Source organism: Theropithecus gelada, chromosome 7a, assembly GCF_003255815.1.
Source record: "Theropithecus gelada isolate Dixy chromosome 7a, Tgel_1.0, whole genome shotgun sequence".
Taxonomy (NCBI): Eukaryota; Metazoa; Chordata; class Mammalia; order Primates; family Cercopithecidae; genus Theropithecus; species Theropithecus gelada.
Window position 1 is genome coordinate 41501059 of NC_037674.1, and position 18668 is coordinate 41519726.

At 50.2% G+C, this 18668-nt stretch overlaps 1 protein-coding gene across 1 annotated transcript in view; it reads right to left on the reverse strand.

Annotated features, from left to right (window-relative positions):
• The window catches only part of MEGF11 (multiple EGF like domains 11), a 379169-nt gene that overhangs the window by 118482 nt on the left and 242019 nt on the right, over positions 1-18668 (reverse strand). The gene's annotated exons all lie outside the window — the stretch shown is intronic.

An 18668-nucleotide genomic window follows, 5' to 3' on the forward strand; every position in this document is an offset into this window, starting at 1 on the left:
ACTGTGTGGGTGGGGTTGGGTGGGGTGCTGGGAGTTGGTGGGGGGCTCTTGGCAGATTCATCAGAGCCCACCCACTTAGGGTGGCTGGGTAGGCATTGGAACAGATGTCTGTGAAAGGAGAGATTCCTAGGTATCAAATCATAGAATGGGAGAGGGCAAAGAATTAGCTATTTACAGAATTATCTTTTCCTTCTGTTTAACTAATTAAAAAAAAAAAAGTCAGCTTCAGGAATCATCACTATATGGCCAATCTTGTTCCAACCATATCATACCCCCTCTTCCCTCCTCTGTCCCGTGGTTTATTTTCTTTCAATGATCAATTAGGATCATTTATAGAAGAGGATCAGTTATTTGCTGCCAGGTTTGCAAAATAACCCTCCTGAGTACTTTTCCTGCAATATTTGTACACTGCCATCAGAGAGCAGCAGCCTGCCTCATTTCCATGGTTCAAAGAATTTTATGTGAGATCAGAATCACAACCCCAAGTTTTCTAATGACCACAAAACAAAACGTCATTCTATTCTAAAAGAAAATCAAAGACTCTCCTTTCCATCCATTCAGGTTTTTTTGTTTTTTTTGTTTTTTTCTGGAAGCAAGGAGTTAAACAAAATTTAAACACAGCGTCTCCTCTTAGCAACGCCCTTGACAACCTGCAACACCGACAAATTGTCTTTGATCCAAACTGCCTTCTTTTACAAAGCTTCCAGCTACAAATCCAAGCTGACAGCTGAATATCACCTTCAAAAAACGACAAGTTTAAGTGAGTTACTATTTGTAAAGGCCTTAGAAGAATGTCTAGCACATAGTAAGTGCTATGCAAGTATTTGAGGCTTACTTTTATTCACTTAATTTATTATAAATGTAAATTCATTCAAATACTGTGGGAATTAGCAATGAATGAATCTTTTTTTTTTTTTTTGAGATGGAGTCTCGCTCTGTCGCCCAGGCTGGAGTGCAGTGGCATGGTCTGGTCTCACTGCAAGCTCCACCTCCCAGGTTCACGCCATTCTCCTGCCTCAGTCTCCTGAGTAGCTGGGACTACAGGCGCCCACCACCATGCCCAGCTAATTTTTTGTATTTTTTAGTAGAGACAGGGTTTCACTGTGTTAGCCAGGATGGTCTCGATCTCCTGACCTCATGATCCACCCACCTCAGCCTCCCAAAGTGCTGGGATTACAGGCGTAAGCCACCGCGCCCTGCCCAATGAATGAATCTTCTTTATGCTGGTTTACTTGTCTGCTCCCTGTGAACGGGGAAAGGGACGCCTATAGAGACAGGAAGTTGTCCCAAAGGTGGCCTAACTTGGGCAGGGACTGATTTCCCTTCCCCTCTGACACCTCCATGAGGGGAGATTCTGAAGCTCTCTCTGGTTCACCCATGGTCATCTGACTCAGAGCAGAGCCAAAGCTCCTAATTGCAGGAATGTTGGATAGGGGTTATTTTTTGTTCCTTTCCTTCCCAAGTTAAGCCATGAAGAGCTGCTGGAGAAGCACAGCCTGGGTGAGTGCGATCGATTAAATTATCATAAGCAGTGAGGGGACGGAGGAGGGGGAAGCCACACAGGCCAGGCCCACAGTGACTGTAATGGAGCTGTCATCTGCAGACAGACAGCAGCTGATCAGGCCTGGCAGAGATGGTCAGGAAGACAGGCAGCCTGGGAGCCACCTCAGGAAACTGCTTGTGCCCCTGGGTCCTCGGGATACTACTAATGATGGTGACAATAGGGACTGCCATTAACTGAGCACCTTCTGTGGGCCAAACACATTTCATCCTTTAGCATCTAAATGGGTATGACTGTGCCCACTTTTCAGAAGGAAAAACTGACCGAGCGCCAGATGACTTACTCAAGGTCATACAGCCTGTGCAGTGAAGAACCTGGACGGGGCCAGGTCTGTCTAGCCGCCATGTTCCCTCCCATAGCTGGTTTTTTTTTTTTTTTTTTTTTTTTTTTTTACCATCAGCATCGGGAATCCTCTGGCCCTGCTGGTCTGACCCATCCTTCCTCCCCTCCCAGGATGCCTCCCCCAGGAGGTCCTTGCTTGCTCCCTGGTGTCTGAGGGTCACACAGGCTTCTCCTCAGTACCCACAGGCTCGGCTTCTCCTCAGTACCCACAGGCTCGGCTCCACTTGCTAGAGGGGTCTGGGAAGCCGAAGCCCAGAGGCTATTTGCTGATGTCTTTGCTCCAGGCACAGAATGACCAAGGCCTCATGGTCTTGGGTCCAGAGAGAGGTTTCCCAAAGGGAGCATTGTGGCCTAAGAGCGAGTGAGCAGGAGTGCCGGGAGAACCTGACTGCCAGGCGGCCTGTAGAGCACACAAGGACTGGGGGCCTGATCTAGGGGCTGCCAGGAAGACAGAGAGATGAGAGGCCGGCCCTCAAGGACAAGACTTGACAGGGTTTCAGCGAAGGAGTGGCTTGCAGGGCAGGCAAAGAGTCTGACTGTCACACTTCAGGGGAGGAGCTGGGTGGGCTTGAAGCCAGAAACAGTCAAGTCGTGAATGTGAGAGGAAGTGGAGAGGAAGGGCACCGGGGCGCCAACATGTGTGCGATGGGGCAGTGCCCGCCCCAGCAGGGTCCCTCCAGCCTCAGGAAGCAGCAGGGCAGTCCACAGGATGAGGCTGGCTGGGCCACAGAGCCGGGGAGTCTCCCTTGGGTGCCTGACTGTCTCAGGGTCCATGAAGCCCTCAGCACCGTTCAGAGTCTGCCCCTCCTATCTCATTCCAGTCACTAAGCAGGGCACAGACCAGCCAGCCAGTGGCCTTGCCCATTTGGGAGAGTCCTTCCGCCTTGCCCAGCTGTGCTCTTCAGGAGAAGTGACACCTGTGACTGGGCTCCTTCCTCTAGGCTCTCCCCTCTGACTCCTCCCTGTGAAATAAGAGGGTGGGGCTACAGGCAGCCCAGGATGGCCTGGACTCAGTCCTGCTGTGGTTTCTGTGCGGTGCATGCAGAGTAGGCTGAACCCCAGATGCCCATCCTAGGGCAGGGAGTGGGGAGAGAAGACCCTGGCTGTATCTGCTGAGTGAGCCAGCAGCCCGCAACCGTGAATGACTGTGTGGGAGAGGGCGTGCGTGTGCAGCTGATGAGTGCGTGTGTGAGTGTGTGTGAGCGGGTGCCTGCCTATGTGTGGGTGAGGGTGTCTGCGTGTGCAAGTGTGCGCCTGTGCGTGAGACTCTGTGTATGAGTGTGTGTGGGGTTGTGGAATGGTGCTGAGTGTGAGGTGAGGAAGGAAAAGAGACCTTCACAGACACAGCCAAAGAGCTACTGAGACCAAAAGAAACATTTGGAGAGAGATTGGCCCTGGAGAGAGGCCAGAGGCTGGGAAGCCAGAACGAGATGTTTAGAGAGGGAGAGAAGAGAAAGAAACCAAGAACGCTAAGGTGAGGAGGAGAAACGCAGAAAGAAGAGAGATTTGGCAGAGAGGACAGAGTCATCTGCACTGCCCCCCAGATGGGGGCCTCCCACATGACTTCGGAAGCTCCATCTGACAGTGAGACCCATCGCCACAACCCCAGGCCTGTGGGACTCTCTCCGGCTCCACACGTCAGCCTTGGTCCCTCATAAGTGACAAGGGGCAGGGAGGCCGAGGAAGAGGGGAGGGTGCAGCCTGTGTGGATGATTTTGGTGACAGGGCCTGTGCATGGGAACCAGGAGCATGACCTCCTGACCCTTCCCTTCCCCGCCCTCAGTCCTCCCAGAGGCTGCAGGTAGCACTCCCCTTGCCAAGCACCAATCCCTATACGACATCCTTCTGCTGCTGAACGAAGTGTAATTTACTTGGGGAAAAAAAACCTTCTGTGGCCCCCAAATCAAATCACTCAGGGAGGGAATGGGGTTGAAAGGAACCAGGGAAAATAAATGTATTCAGCAAGTGTATTTTTATTCCAATAAAACTTGATTCAATAACCCCCATGAATATTTCATTTGCAAGAGGCTGTCCCCCTCCTGCGGCTGTGCGTTAGTCTTAGGCCAATTTTGCCCTCCCTCCCCTGGGGGCAGCGCAGGCCTCTACTCCAGGAACCCAGCAGCTCTGAGGGAGGCTGGAGAACCGCAGGCCCCCTTCAGCCCCCCAGCCAGCAGCAGACCGGCTCATCCAGGGGGCCTGGCGCTGTTTCCGGAATGGTGCTAAGAGCTTGGGATGGAGAACTGGGTTGGAATACTGCTTGCTGGGTGACCTTGGGTGTGCGACCTTACTCGCTGAGCCTCTGTTTCTTCTCCTCATCTTACGACATTCTTACGAGGATCAATAAAGACACAATGTGAAAAATCTCATATGCATCACTTATACCATCCTTCCCACGGACTTAGAGCCAGGGTGTGGGTTATTCAGAAACTTTTATCCCTCCAACAAGCCTACCAGCTTCTGGCTCTGGGCTTGTAAGCTATTTCCACGGCTACCCATTTCCTTCAATCCTTTACCTGCCCATTGCAGGACAGCCCACGGCCACTCCGGTAAGCACAGGGAGGTGGGGTTGTGATGGAGCTAAACGGGGGAGGGGATGACGGGCAGCTGTTGTTTTGTCAGCATAAAGGCACCGCCCCTCCCGCAGCTCGGGTCCTGTAGGTGGAATGCATGAGGCTGATTTTACCCCCAGACAGCACAGGACCCAGGACCCTAGGATTAGATCATTCAATTTCCTGGTCACAGTGATTGGTTCTGGAATGGGCATGTGACCCAATCTGGCCAATGGGATTCAATCCTGGGACTCTTACAGGAACAATTGGGTAAGTAGGTGTTCTCTTCCATTTGGGCTGCTAGGCCGGGAGACTGTGGCCCTGGAGCTGTTGGTGTCTATCTCTGCTATTACTGGGGAAGAGAAGACTTCAGAACAAAGCCAACACAAAGGAAAACCGAGGCAAGGTGCAGACAGCTTGCTGACAACATCATCTGAGCCCCTGGACCTGAAGCAACATCCACCTCTGTTCTTTGCAGTTACAAGAGGCAACAAATCCGCTTTTCTGCCTAAACCTTACGTTGGGTTTCTATCTTTTGCAATAAAAAGTACTGTTTAATGGTATCTGAAGCCTGTCTTTCCAATTCACTAATGAAAGCTTTCTTCCTTCCCAGAGAAATGTCTGGGGAAAGACTGACTGGCATTAGGTTGGAAGAAATGGTGAGACTTCCTGCTGGCTGGTCCCAGTTCCCTCACTCCTGGAGGTATCTTTAAGAATTACAGTGCCGGCCAAGTGCGGTGGCTCACACCTGTAATTCCAGCGCTTTGGGAGGATAAGGCGGGCGGATCACGAGGTCAGGAGACGGAGACCATCCTGGCTAACACGGTGAAACCCTATCTCTACTAAAAATACAAAAAATTAGCCAGGTGAGGTGGCGGGCACCTGTAGTTCCAGATACTGGGGAGGCTGAGACAGGAGAATGGTGCGAACCCGGGAGGCGGAGCTTGCAGTGAGCCAAGACCATGCCACTGCACTCCAGCCTGGGTGACAGAGCAAGACTCCGTCTCAAAAAAAAAAAGAATTCCAGTGGCATCAGAAGTAGTGATGTTGTGTCTCCACACCTCCAGGAGGACACTGGTCCTGAGAAATTCCCAACCTCTCCTGGGGAGTTGGTATAGGGGCCTGCAGGGATAACACTTGGGGAGCCCACCTCTACGTTGCCTGTTGCTCCTGCTCTTTGATATTGTCATAAGTCAATCAATCAATCAGCAAAAGGTAGAGGAAGGTTGGGCTCAGGGTCAGGAAGCCATGAGCAGGCCAGACGTTCCTCTCAGCCTCCATTTCCCTGTCAGTGAGATGAGAGGGTTGGACAACATGAACTGAAACCCAGTCCTAATATCTTTTATATATATGAATCTTTATTCTGTTTTAGACACTTGGAATAAAAAGAAATCTCTTAACCCTACAATCTCTTTGGGAATGGAAGCCATACATATATAAACAAAATAAAACAAACCAAAAAAATCAATAATGCTATCCTGAAGGTGAAGTCTGAAGTAGAGGAGAATTGACCAGGGTGGTCTGCAAGCTGCTTCCTGGCTCTGAAAATCTGCGAGAAGGAAAAAGGCTGTGTCCCAGGGAGATAGTAATTCAGCAGCCAGTGTCCGGGGCTCAAGCCCAGATGCTTTTCTACAGGAGGCTCTGGGACTGGAGGAGTTTCCCAGATACCCCTGCCCTTCCATGCTGGTTTGGCAAAGTGTGGAACTAAGACCTAGATGGGCTGGTGTGAGTTGGACATCTCAGGAGGGAGGGGGGAGTCAAGAGGGCAGGGGAACACTGGCACTCGTCGGGAGTTCCTCTGGCTCTCTGTTCACTATTTCTTCCATTTGCAAGAGTTTGCAAATTTCAAAGTGGTTTCTGGCAAGAGAGTAAAATGTCTCACCAGAATCTGAGGATGACTTGTGGCTGGAACTGGGGGACAGGGTAGTCCAGGGAAGGGCTGGCGTGGGAAAGAACAGGCCATGTGAGGGCTCTTGGTCCAGCTGGGATTAAGGGCATGAGGGTAAAGAGGAGGCTCTGTCTAGCCAGGCAGGTGGTGGGTCTGGAGGCTCCACAAGGTCCGGGAATAAGGATATAAAGACCCCTGCAGCGAGAACAGAGGGCCACCCTGGCCCTGGCTCATGAATGGCTGAGCTCAGGGCTCCTTCCTGCAGACAGAGCCTGCGTATGGTGGCAGCCAGGACAGGTGTGGGCCCTCAGGTCTGCTGGCAATTCTATCAGATGCGCTCTTTCAGCTTCATGTAAGGTAATGCAATACATTTCCTGCAAAAGAGTGACCAGTGTGGCCTCTGGGCCTCCCTGCAGTGCTGATGGTCATGCCCATGGTCTCAGGCAGCTGGGCTTTGACCACACTCTTAGGTCTCAGACGTTTTTAAGAATCTGGTGAAAGTGTGGACTGTCTCTACCAAAATGTGCATGCATGCAGGCACACACACATGACTTTGTAGATAATTTCAAGGAGTTCACGGTCATACTGTGGCCCAGTGCATGCACTCCAGGTTAAGCATTTCTGTTTGGGCCCAGCATGGTGGCTTACACTACAATCCCAGTGCTTTGGGATGCTGAGGCAGATGAGTCACTTGAGGCCAGTAGTTTGGGACCAGCCTGGGAAGTACAGTGAGACCCTATCTCTACAAAAAATTTTTAAAAAATTAGCTGAGGTGTGGCGGTGCATGCCTGTAGTTCTAGCTACTCAGGAGGCTGAGGTGGGAGGATCACTTGAGCCTGGGGTTGGGGGTGAAGGGTGGGGGTCAAACTTGTAGTAAATTGTGTTTGTACCACTGCACTCCAGCCTGGGCAACAGAGCAAGACCCTGTCTCAAAAAAAAAAAAAAAAAATTGGCTGGGGCCAGTGGCTCATGACTATAATCCTAGCACTTTGGGAGGCTGAGGGGGGTGGATTGCTTGAGGTGAGGAGTTCGAGACCAGCCTCACCAACATGGTGAAACCCTATCTCTACTAAAAATACAAAAATTAGCTGGGTATGGTGGTGTGCACCTATAATCCCACAGGCTGAGGGAGAATTGCTTGAACCTGGGAGGCAGAGATTGCAGTGAGCCGAGATCATCCCACTGCACTCCAGCCTGGGCGACAAAGCGAGACTCCGTCTCAAAAAAAAAAAAAAAAAAAAAAAAAAAATTGTTTGAAGCTCTAGGTCCCTTGGGCTCAGAGAATAGCCCAGATGGAGATTCCACTCTTTCATCATCCTCTGGATAGAGGCCAGTAGCAGCTGCTTCTTGCTCTGAATTCCAGGGTGCAGTAAACTGCCCATCAGCTCAGGGCCTGGGGCTGGAGCCTGCCTGGAAGATGCACGGCCATATCCATGAGAGCCTCTAAACATGGCCCTGCAGGATAACCCAGTCTGTAGGGGTCCCAGCTGGGGCTAGAGACTGTAACCATGTGCCTGGGCCACATGCAGACCAGTGAAAAGGCAGATGAATGGGTGGTCAGGTGTGAGGAGGCTGGCCAAGGCTCCCTGCAAGGGAACACAAGGCATCTGTGTGGCTTTGTAAGGCACTTTATGAATCCCTCCTAGCTGGCCTTTTTGAATGGAGATGCTTCTCAAAGACTCACACAGCCCCAGTTACAAAAAGGCTCCTCTGTCTTTGCTCGTTGCAGAGTCTGCACAGACCCAAGTGGGGTCGGCGTGCCTGTGAGTGTGTGCAGAAGAAAAGCCACTGAATCAATGGGCTGGATTACAGACCCTGCCGCCGTGGGCAGATAATTGCAATGAAGCACCAGTTGCTCAGACCAAATGTCCTTACCCTGCACTGTCAGAGAGTGCCAATCACAAGGGATTAAAACCAGCTGGGGCACAGCCCTGCCGAGAAAGACTTGAGGCTAGGCTGGCAGCCAAGAGTGGGGTTGGGGATGTTGAGGGTCGGTCTAGAGGCTGCAGGAGGAGGGGTGCATACGGGGTTGCCAGTGGCAGGCTGAGGATGGTGACAGCTGGGGCTGGGACCAGGGCAGGAGAAGGTTGGGACAGAGGGGATGGAGGTCACCAGCAGAAACCAGGTGGGTGGGCTGGGCAGTGGGAAAGAACTGTAGGCTCAGGCTGGGGCTGGCTTGTTCCTGGGGAGCCCAGAGAAGAGTGAGGAGCCAGACTCTGGATCTTGCTGACGCAGCAGTCTCTGTACTCCTGGTACCCAAACCAAAAGCTGGAAGAATTTTAAAAGCCACAAAGGCCTCCATTTAGAGTTCAGGTGCTTTTTTCAGGGGCTTTGGGGAACATGACTGCCCAGAACAAGTCCCTCCATGGGGGCAGCCCCACCAGCTCCAGAATTCTGAACCTGCGGTCAGCCCTGGGGCGCCCGGAGCTGCGCTCACACATTCTCTCAGCTGACCTTCACACAAGCCTGGGAGGTGCGGATGTTATCTTTGGGATCTCACAGGGAGGACACTGAGGCTTGGAAAGAAATGACTTTCCCAAAGTCACACTGGGAAGTGTGACTGGCCACAGCTGGCCAGAGGCACTTCCGTGAGCCTCCTCCTCTGGGAAACAGGTGTGCTAGTATCTGCCTCAAAGAAGCAGTAATAACACATTTACCATGTGTCAGGCACTGTGTTAGGCCCTTCACATGCATTATGTTGTGGCATCATTTCTAAAATGCTGTAAGGCTGGTGGTATTGACCCATTTTGCATATTTGGAAACTGTGGCTCAGAGGTGAAATAACTCACCCAAGGTCACTATATAAGTGGCCAAGCCAGGACTGAAACCCTGGTAGCCCTGGCTTCAGAGCTTGTGAAAATCAAATGTGAAGGGGCTTTGTAAAGTGATTTGTGGGTGATAATTATCAGGGATGGGACTGGGACAGTGGCACTGTGGGGGCAGGGAGAGGAAGAAGCAGGATCTCTGCCCCTCCCAGCTCAGCTGAGAGGCCAGAGGCGAACTGGGTCCTGCTGAAGGTGGACTGGGCACCTATTTGGGTGGAGTGGGGACTGTGGTGTGTGTTGGTAGGGGGACTGTGGCAGGCCCCTCCCTGGCTTTGAGCCTCCCCCACCCCTGCTAATGGCCTTCAGGGGAAATCATCTGCAGGAGATCAAAGTTGGCCCGGAGTGAGCCCCTCACTGGATAATGAAGATGAATTCCGGCCAGGTCTGCCCAGAAAGAACGTTAACTAAATGAAGATGACAGTGCAGTGACTGTGGAGTTTGTATCGGGGCCAAATTGAACTCTCTCTTCCAGCAAGTCTATGCAAAACCTGGGCCGGTGCCCAAGAGAGGGGGAAAACACACATCCGCATTCTTCTCTCCTTGCCCCCTCCTTGAAGTCCCCCACCGCTGGCAGCCACCCAAGGGAGGGGCAGGTCCCAGTCTAATTCCTGTGTGGGGGTGCTCCACGTGGCTCACTCTTGCTTGGCTTATTGAAACTCATGCTGGGCTCCTGAGCCTAGAGGCAGGGAGGAGGGAGAGGGGCTGGGCTGGAGAAACCTCCAATGGGAGGGACTTGAGGCAAGGAGGTCCACTACTTGCCCATTAAAGTTGAAAAAGCCTTGTCTCTAGACAGCTTCTGCATGCTGGCTGCACATTAGAATCACCTGGGGAGCTTTGGGGAGTGGGGGAATCCCCTGTCCAGGCAAGGAGGTCCACTACCTCTTCTAGATCTTTACCCTGAGGACAAGGGTAGCACGGTGGAGTCAGACCTGTGCTCAAGTCCTAGGTCTTAAAAGCCTAAGTGACCTTGAGCTAAAACCTAAAATCTCCAAACCTCAATTTCTTAATCTATAATATAGGAATGATGCTGAAACCTGCCACCCAGATCCACTCCTGTTAGTGTTTTGTGAGTCCTTAGGAACGGACCATACCTCCTTTTGCCTGCAGGCCTCTCGGGACATTCCCCTGTCTCTTAATTCATTCAGGCTCCCCAGAGGCTGAGTCTGGGCTTGCAGACTTACACTTTTGTGAACTTCTAATCCAGATGCCACGACCTGCTTCCCAAGCTCTAGGGTCCAGCATCTCTAAACCCCACAATGATGGGGAATTCCTGGCCCACCTATTTCCTGAAGATGATAATTAACAATGCCTCCCAACCGCACAGCACTGAAAACTTAAAAGGACAAAAGGGCAGGACAGTCAGGAGAGAAAGGCCTGACCAGCATCGGTTAGAATATCCCGGACTAGTGGCTCCTCACCTTAGTCACATATTAGAATCACCCGGGGAACTTTGAAAATGTCAATGCCAAGGCCCCGCTCCAGATTGTGATTCAGATCTCCAGGGACGGAGCCTGGACAGGGGATTCCCCCACTCCCCAAAGCTCCCCAGGTGATTCTAATGTGCAGCCAGCATGCAGAAGCTGTCTAGAGACAAGGCTTTTTCAACTTTAATGTGCATGAAAATCACCTGGGAGGTCTTGTTAAAATGCAAATTCTGATTCAGGAGGTCTGGCGAGGGGCCTGAGATTCTGTGTGGCTAACAAGCTCGAGGTGGGGCTGATGCTGCAGGACCAGGGACCACACTTTGAGTAGCACTGCTTGATGAAGTGACCACGGCATTATCATCTTTGTTCATTGCCAGCCCTGAGGCTTCTCAGGAAACGCTTGTGGAATGAATGCACTCATAATTGAGACAGTGCAGGATGTGGGGCCTGATGACCTGTATTTGAAGCCTAGCATTATTATTTTTGGAGACGAAGTCTCGCTTTGTCACCAGGCTGGAGTGCAGTGGTGCGATCTTGGCTCACTGCAACCTCAGCCTCCCTGCTTCAAGGGATTCTCCTGCCTCAGCCTCCCGAGTAGCTGGGATTACAGGTGCACGCCACCATACCCAGCTAATTCTTTTGTATTTTTAGTAGATACGGGGTTTCACCATGTTGGCCAAGATGGTCTCGATCTCCTGACCTCATGATCCACCCACCTCGGCCTCTTAAAACGCTGGGATTATAGGCATGAGCCACCACGCCCAGCCGAAGCCTAGCATTATTGCTCTAGCTATGTGGATTTAGGCAAGATACTTATCAACTGTGGCCTCAGCATCTGCATCTGTAAACCAGGTATGCTCTTACCACCCCGGGAGCCTTATAGGATCAGTGGGAGAATAAAATGGTGTCATTTCTATGAAATATAAATTGAAAATATCCCCTTTTTCTTCTTTTACCTGGAAGGACACATATCCCACCTGCAGTGACGTCTTGATGCCTGTGATCCACCTGATTATTTCTGGCAGCCCTCATGCACCAGCACTCCCAGCCCTGAAATCCAGTGGGCACTAGACATGCTAGCTGTGGAGACCCTTCTGGGCCTCCCCACCAAGCTCCAGGGCCCTGGCCAGGCCAGCAAGCTCACTCAGAAACAAGCACACTTCCAGACTGATCAGCACACAAAGACTCAGAAGACACAGGTTCAAGACTCAGAAGACACAGGTTCAAGTCCCGACTTTGCCCCTTCCAGCCACAGGCTGAGTTCACACTAGGGTTCCCAGTAGCTCTTGTAAACAACTAATCACCCTCTTCTGAGGCAGCACTGGGCTGTTATGCCTGAGTACCAGTGACCACGTCAAGTTGAACCCACTGGCAGACACTGTCCCACGCAGACAGGGCCCTATGATAAGGCAGGGTCACCTGGAACTCATTTTGCTCCATCACTGTGCACTATACCATTTGCTGTAATAATGGGTGCCATGCATTCTTCCCATTCACAATGGCCAAGCCTCAGCTTCCCCCTCTGCCCCACTGTGGGTACACTTCCTGTTCCATCGCCCCCTATCTCTGGGCTACGACCGAGGCAGTGCCTCAGAACCACCCTGAGAGTCTGGAGCTTCAGATCCTGGGCCCCTCCCTCGATGATTCAGATTGAGCAGATCTTGGGCAGGGGTGGTGAGAATCTACCTTTTCTTTTTCAGCTCGCAGTGGTTCTGATGCATGATCAGGGCTGAGAGTCACTGCTCTCTATGCCCTCCTCTCCCGTTGGCCTGATGTCCCCTGTAGAGCAGTGGGCTTAGGATCAGAAACCCCAGGCTGGCGTTCTTAAGCTCTGCACCTTAAGCTGTGACCAAGTGTGGTTCATTTAACAGACTTGGGCCTCAGCTTCCTCATCTGCAAAATGGGGACAGTGAAGACAATTGTCTTGGAGGAATATTCAGGGCCAAAAAGATCAAGAGGGAAACCCTCTGAAAAGATGGACGTACCACACAGATGCAAGGTGCTGTGACAACTGTGACGTCAGCACACCCACCAGCCTCCTCCCAGAGTCCCCTGTCTCAGCTCCCTCTTACTGGGTGCAGTAAGATGTCTCTGTACCCAGTCTTACTCTGCCCAGTCTCCTCTTGCTGGTGGTCAGTTGTGTCCCTGTCTGTACTGGACTGCAAGCTGGAGGACCAGGACCTTGTCTTATCTCTGCAGTCCCTGCAGCACCTAGCACAGACCCTGCCACATGGTAAGCATCCAATAAAGGTCTTCCATAACACAGAAAATGGCTGTCCTTGCTAGAAAGCCAATAAATGCAAATTAACACAACACGGAGGTCCCATTTTACACTTCCTAGATTAGCAATTTAGGGAAACAAATAACATGCACCGCTGACAATGTTCTATTGAAACGAGTACACATATTACTGATAATGTTGAAAACAGGAATGATCAAATGATCATTTTGGAAAGCAATATGGCAATATATATCAAGGGTCATAAAATGCTCATTTACTTTGACCCAGTAATCCCACTCGTAATACTGTATCCAATGGAAATCATTCCAAAGAATAACAAGTATTTATATGCATGAAGATACTCATTGCAACATTACAATGGCCCCAAATGGAAAACAACCTAAATGGTCAACAATAGGGGAATTGTTAAGTAAATTATGGTATATAAACCCAACAAACTATTATGTAGCCATTTAAAATATTTATGAAAACTCTGTTGTGTGGAAAAAATGCTTATAGTAAAATGTGAAATAAAAAACTTAGAATGTAAAATTATATGTGCATTATAACTACGTAATAAAAATGCTGACAAGGTTCAGAAGGGACTACGCAAAATGAAATTAATTATTGTGTTAACGTGGAAGGACTAGAGGCGATTTTTGTTTTTAAACATTTCCTATCATTTTGTTATAACGCCATTTTCACAATGCAAAAGTTAGATAGCCAAATAATAAATGTTTGTTAAATGACTACAAGGAGAGAGAGAGAGAGGAGGGGAGAAGGGTGATGTTTGGGGGTCTCTCAAGCCATCCCTGTCTCTGTCCCAGAGTATCTTGAGAGAGATGCTCAAATGAACAGTCGGATTCTGGATGGAGCTTAGTCTTAGAAAAGTACGGCCAGGCAAACAGAATTGCCTTGTGTTTTTGGGTGCCCTCAAATGATTCTGGGTACTTGTGGGGAGAGGTTGGATTTTCTCAGAAGCCCATGCTGCCCTGCGGTGTTCTGATGGGGGCTGAGCCAGGGAGGGGTGCAGGGGATGTTCAAGGGCCTGGTGGCATTCGAGGTCTTCTCTGCTGGAGCCTTGTCCACAGGAGGTAGGCTGAGCGTGGGGTGAAGAATGAGAAACCTTCCCCTTCACACCCACCGTTCCTGACCTCTAAGCCTTTGGAAACTCTACATCCTGTGTGCCTGAGACAGTCCCAGTTTTCACCTGCTGGCCTGGCATAATTATTAATAGCCCCCTTCAGTCTCAAAAGTGTCCCACTTGGGACATGGTCACATTACTCATACCTCTTTACAGCATGAAAGGAGGAGACTAAAGCTGCTCTGTGACTGATGAACGGTGGTGTGACGGTGGGGTCTTTCTCCTGGGGGGCCCAGACCCAGAGATGTCAAGAATTGTTCTAGGTGGGCCCTGGGCCACCTGCCCCCTACTCATGACTTCCATGAACTTTCTCTGTCCTGGGAGCTGAGTGGGGACCTCCATGCCTTCCTCTCCCTCTCCCAGGGCTTCCTCTTTGCACATTTCTCCACCAACATCAACGCCCCTCCTGGGGCTTCCTGCTTCCACTGCCTATGACTCTCCCCTCCTGCGCTCCTCTAGGCTGAGCTGTCCGTTTCCCTCCTCTGGACCGCTCCCTCCTGGTAACAGATATTTTCAGTTTTAATCAAGTATTCCTCCCTGTCTCCCCAACACTAGCTCATCCTCTGCTAAGCCAGTCTAACTCCTTTCTCTATTCCCGGGGACATTTTTCATCCATCCTTTCTCCAACCAATGTTATCTCAGCGCTAAGCGGGATCATAATTCTGCCCAATGTCATGGGAATTCTCAGCAATCTTGCTGCTGACAGTGACAAATTCCTTCAGGCTCAGACACCTGAGCGCACACAGAGAAATTCAGACACGACTTCTCGTGTACACAGGCCACACGTCTGCAACTCACACACTGTACATGCCACATGCAAAATGACAGGTATTCACATGACATATCCAGCCTATACCACATTTCCACATCACACACAGTCCATATATATCAGAAACCTCACATGTAATACCCACCCTTCATGGATCCGTCCTATGTCAATACATATAACATATCCCATACATGTTGTATACATGCCTCAGACCACACATCCATTACCTCACTCACACACACACCCCTCAACCTTTTTCTTCTTTTTTGATATGGAGTCTTGCTCTGTTGCCCAGGCTGGAGTGCAGTGGCATGATCTTGGCTCACTGCAATCTCCACCTCCCGAGTTCAAGTGATTCTCCTGCCTCAGCCTCCAGAGTAGCTGGTACGACAGGTGTCCTCCACCACGCCCAGCTAATTTTTATATTTTTAGTAGAGATGGGGTTTCACCATGTTGGTCAGGCTGGTCTCGAACTCCTGACCTCAGGTGATCTGCCTGTCTTGGCCTCCGAAAATGCTGAGATTACAGGTGTGAGCCACTGTGCCCGGCCACCCCTCAACCTTATATACAGGCTTTGGGGCCCCTGCAGTGTCAAGATCCTGCTCAGGGAAAAATGCTCAATTCCTAGAACAGAGGCCATGTCCCCCACCAAGCTGCACAAGGACTTCAGCAAGGAACATCCATTACTGCTAATGAGCATTACATGCCTAATTAATTCCCAGGCTTGGTCTGAGGATTTCAACCTGGGGCCTGATTTCCATTCAGGGAAAATAAAAGGGAAATGTAAAAGGGCTCATATGCTGTTTAGTAGGATTTCGGTCCTGCCTGTACTTGCCCATTCTGTACCCAAACCCAAACCACTGGGATTATCAGCCTGATAGGAGAAAAGCAAATACCTTGTCCAAGTGGAGGGAAGTGGGGTTTCCTTTCTAACCACCTTTCTGAAGCATCAGGACCAAATTCTCAAAGTTAGGATGTCTTAGAAGCCTCTTTGGATGGGGTCTGTGTTCTACCCAAGTAAAGATCCCTTCACTTTTTCCATGAAGCACAGCCCATCCTTGGTACCCACTAATTAACATCTGATATGCCCCAGTGCGTGTTCCTCCATGTTTGGGCTGATTTGCTCATTGGCGCACAGTCAGGACCTTCTATACCCAGTCTGGTTCACCTCTGTGAGATAGGGCATAGAATATGCAAGGATGTTGTCTTGGGAGGGGAGGGCCTGGGTGAAGGGTTAGCAAAGTTGAGGTCTTCCTGGCAAATGTCACTTTGAGATCACCACACTCTCTCCCATGGAGCCCGGGCGGGGGTTCTACCTTAACTCAGCACCAGATCAGAGGCGGAGCGCAGGATAACCATTTCCCATTCCAAGTGAAGTACTGTCCTCACATTCAGGAATTTACATGGGCGATGGAGGGGTGAAGACATCCATAAGGCAGTGAGGAACAGTGGTGGAGAGGTTAAGCTTGGGCAGAAAGCCAATCTGAACTTAAATCCACATTTTGTCACCAATTCAGTGTGTGATCTTGAGCAACCACTTATCTTCTCTGGGCCTCTGTTTCCAAATGTGTAAAACGAGACTATGACAGTACTTCCTGCTCTGGTTTGAATGTGTCTCCCAAAAGTTCCTGTGTTGGAAACTTAATCCCTCTGCCCTTGTGAATGGATTAATGTTGTTATTACAGGAATGGGTTCATTATGGTGGGAGTGGCTTTGTTATGAAAGTACTGGTCTGTGGCCTGCTAGGAACCAGGCCATATGGCAGGAAGTGAGCAGCAGGTGAGTGACCATTACTGCCTGAGCTCTGCCTCCTGTCAGGTCAGTGGCTGCATTAGATTCTCATAGGCGCACACACCCTATGGTGAACTGCACCTGCGAGGGATCTAGGTTGCATGCTTTTTATGACAATCCAATGCCTGATGATCTGACATGGAACAGTTTCATCCTGAAACCATCCCCTTCATATTCCCTAGTCCATGGGAAAATTGTCCTCCATGAAACCAGTCCCTGGAGCCACAAAGGCTGGGGACTGCTGCTTTACCACATGCCTGTGCCATGCTCTTAAACTTCCCAGCCTCCATAACCATGAGCTAAATAAACTTCTATTTTAAATAAATTACCTAGTCTGTGGTATTCAGTTATAGCAACAGAAAACAGACTATGACAGAAAATTGATACTGAAAAGTGGGGTTGTTGCTATAGCAGATACCTGAAAATGTGGAAGGTTTTGGGGACTGGGTGATGGGTAGAAGCAGGAACAGTTTTGAAGTGAATGCTGGAAAAAGCCTGCATTGTAGTGAACAGAGCATTAAGGGTGATCCTGGTGAGAGCTCACAGTAGAGAAGACTGGAGAAAGTCTGGAACTTTTTAGAGATTACTTAAATGGTTGTGACCAGAACGTCGATAGAAATATGCATAGCAAAGGCCACTCTGACAAAGTCATAGATGGATCTAAGAAACAAGGTATTGGAAACTGGAGCAAAGGCCATCCTTGTTATAAAGTAGCAAAGAACTTGGCTGAACTATGCTTGTGCTTGAGAAGATTATGGAAGGCAGAATTTAAGAGTGATGAACTGGGATATCTGGTAGGAGAAATATCTAAGTTTCAACGCATGCAGCCTGCTGCATGGCTGCTTTTAACTGATTACAGTAAAGTGAGATAGGACAGAGATGATTTAAAAACAGAATTTATGATTAAAAAGGAAGCCAAGGTGGGCAGATCATGAGGTCAGGAGATCGAGACCATCCTCCATCCTGGCTAACATGGTGAAACCCCATCTCTACTAAAAATACAAAAAATTAGCTAGGTATGGTGGCAGGCACCTGTAGTCCCAGCTACTTGGTAGGTTGAGGCAGGAGAATGGCGTGAACCCAGGAGGTGGAGCTTGTGGTGAGCTGAGATGGCACCACTGCACTCCAGCCTGGGCGACAGAGTGAGACTCCTTTAAAAAAAAAAAAAAAAAAAAAAGGACAAGAAATATTTGGAAGATTTGCAGCCTGGTCACGTAAAGAGGGAAAAGATGGGTTTTGGAGATGGCACCCAGGTGTGGCCAAGAGATTGTTTGCTGAAGAGATTACCACACATAGAAGATACCAAGACAATAGGGAGAAAGACCCTGAAGAACATTTCAGAGGGTCTCTGAGGCTGCCCCTCCCATCACAGGCCCTGAGCTCTAGGAGGGCAGAATGGTTTCGGGGGAAGGGCCCCAGGGTGCCCTCCACAGGCTCCATGCCCAGAGCCAGCTAGGGTCTCTACTCCCTGAATTCCAGCATAGCATAGTGCTCTTGGCTGACCCGGTCACAGCTCAAGCAGGCCCAGGTGCAGCTTCGGCCATCACTCTGGAGGGAACAGGCAGTAAGGCTTGGTGGCGTCCATGTGGTACTAACTCTGCAGGTATGCAGAGTGTGTGCACTGTGGGGTCATGGTGGCCTCCATCGAGATTTCAAGGGATGTAGCAGATGGTCTGGGTACCCAGGTGCAGGCTGACCCCAGCAAGGCTATGGGGATGGGGCTGTCTGAGGCCTTGGGGGCCCAACCCCCACACCAGTGTGTCCAGGCTGCAAGACATGGAGTCAAAGGAAATTATTCTCTGGGTTTAATACTAAATGTGGTTTTCCCTGTTGGTTGTGGATTTACTTTTTTTTTTTTTTTTGGAGGGGGGAAACAGAGTCTCACTCTGTCGCCCAGACTGGAGTGCAGTGGCATGATCTTGGCTCACTGCAACCTCCGCCTCCCGGGTTCAAGCAATTCTTTGCCTCAGCCTCCCAAGTAGCTGAGATTACCGGCGCCTGCCACCACACCTGGCTAATTTTTTGTATTTTTAGTAGAGACAAGGTTTTACTATTTGGGCCAGGCTGGTCTTGAACTCCTGACCTCGTGATCCACTCGCCTCAGCCTCCCAAAGTCCTGGGATTACAGGCATGGGTCACCGTGCCCAGGCTGGG